Source organism: Psammomys obesus, unplaced genomic scaffold (genome assembly GCF_907164565.1).
Source record: "Psammomys obesus unplaced genomic scaffold, mPsaObe1.curated_primary_1811, whole genome shotgun sequence".
Taxonomy (NCBI): domain Eukaryota; kingdom Metazoa; phylum Chordata; class Mammalia; order Rodentia; family Muridae; genus Psammomys; species Psammomys obesus.
This window is the reverse complement of record NW_026592510.1, coordinates 23,871,507-23,873,814: the sequence shown is the minus strand read 5'-3', so window position 1 is coordinate 23,873,814 and position 2,308 is coordinate 23,871,507.

Genomic DNA, 2,308 nt, shown 5'->3' with positions numbered 1-2,308 from the left:
TGGGAAGTTCCCTGTGTTCAAATTTTCTTGTTCTGTTGCTCTCCTTGTGGAGACCCTGTCCTCTCCCACTGTTACTATTTCCCACTTCTTACATAAAATTCCATTCACTCTGCCCAACAGTTGGCCATCAGGCTCAGCATCTGCTTTAATAGTCTGCAGGGCAGAGGCTTTCAGAGGCCCTCTGTGGTAGGTTCCTAGTTTGTTTCCTGTTTTCTTCTTCTGACTTTCAGAAGCCCTCTGTAGAAGGTTCCTAGGTTGTAGACAACTAGGAATAGCGCTTCCCCAAGATCCAGCCATACCACTCCTAGGCATATATCTAAAAGAGGCTCAAATACACAAAAAGGACATTTGCTCAACCATGTTTGTAGCAGCTTTATTTGTAATAGCCAGAAGCTGGAAACAGCCCAGATGCCCCTCAACTGAAGAATGGATGCAGAAATTGTGGTACATCTACACAATGGAATATTACTCAGCAATGAAAAATAAGGAAATCATGATATTTGCGGGTAAATGGTGGGACCTGAGAAGGATCATCCTGAGTGAGTTGTCCCAGAAGCAAAAAGACACACACGGTATATACTCACTCATATAGACATACAACATAGGACAAACCCACTAAAATCTGTGCATCTAAAGAAACTAAGCAAGAGAGAGGACCCTAACTAAAATGTTCAATCCTCATCCTGAAAGGCAAACAGGATGGACATCAGAAGAAGAAGAAAACAGGAAACAACCTAGGAACCTTCTATAGCTTTTCTTAATTAAGCATCTGTATATAACTGAAGGTTGGCTCCATAGCAATAGCTAGCTGTTTTTTTGTATGTGAAATCTCAGAAAATAGGTATATTTTAGACATCATGGGTCACACAGTCCCCATCATAACCACTCAGCTTTACTACTGTAAGTGAAAGCTGTCATGGACAATAGAAAAAAAGGGTTTTGACAGCTGGGTGGGGTGATGCATGGCTGTAATTCCAGCACTCAGGAGGCAGAGGCATGAGATCTCTGTGAATCTGAGGCTAGCCTGGTCTAGATATACTTTGATGAAATTGGCTTCATGTAACCCAAAATAAAGAAATTTTAAAACTTTGAATAGGAATCTTCACTGAAATACATGATATATTCCACCATCTTCCAAGATGAATATTGCTTTATTTGTAGTTTATTACTTTTTAACTGGTTTTTCCACTGTGAACAAACATATATTGGTAAAGATGTCATTCCCTCAGTTTATTTTTTTATTTCATTTGGTTTTTGTTATGTTATTTATCTGAGTTATTTTATTTAGGCATTCATTGCTATAAGATCCTCTCCTGATAGTACTTGTTTCTAAATTCCATAAGTTGCAACATGCTCTGTTAGTTGTCTCAATATTATTTTGAAATGTCCTATCAATTTCTTCATTGATGCTGATTTTCCAAAAGCAGGTTTTGTGATTCCCACAGACGTGCAGATTTGCTGAAGCTCCTCTTGATGATTTCTGTATTTTTCTTATTGTGTATACTTCACATGCTTTTAATATTCTTCCTCAGTTTTGTTGAACTTGTTTAATGGCCTAATGTACGCTCTCCCCTGGGGAATGTTCTGGGTGCAACTATGTGCATACTGTTAGGTCCATTTGGCCGAAACAGTAGCTTATATTTGATGTTTCTGTGTTATTTTCTGTCTGACTTGTCTGCTTTTTACTGAAAGTCAGGAGTTAAAGTCTCTTACTGTCATTTCACAATAGCTTCTCTCTCTAATCATATATGTCAATATTTGTTTTATGCGCTTTGACAATCCAATTCAAGGTGCATGCATCTTTATAATGTGTCTTCTTGCTGAACTGATCCCTTTATTACTATGTAATTTCTTTCTTTGTCACTTCCTTTCACATTTTTTTAAATTTTAAAGTCTATTTTATCATAAACAAATATAGCTACTGTCCTTCTCCTTCGATTTCCAATTGCAAAGACTTTTTTTCACTTCTCTCTTTTAGTCTATACATTTCTTTATAAGTGAGATGAGTCTTGGTTTGGTTGGTTGTTAGGTTGTTTGGTTGTTTGGCAGGCTGGCTGGCTGGCTGGCTGACTGGCTGACTGGCTGGCTGGCTGCCTGGTTGGTTGGTTGGTTGGTTGGTTGGTTGGTTGGTTGGTTGGTTGGTTGTTTTTTTCAATACAGGCTTTCTCTGTGTAGCCAGGGTGGCCTCAAACTCAGAGATCTGCCTGCCTCTGTCTCTGTCTCCCAAATGCTGGGATTAAAGGCATACACCACCACCATTCTTTATTTTATTTTATTTTATTTTATTTTATTTTATTTTATTTTATTT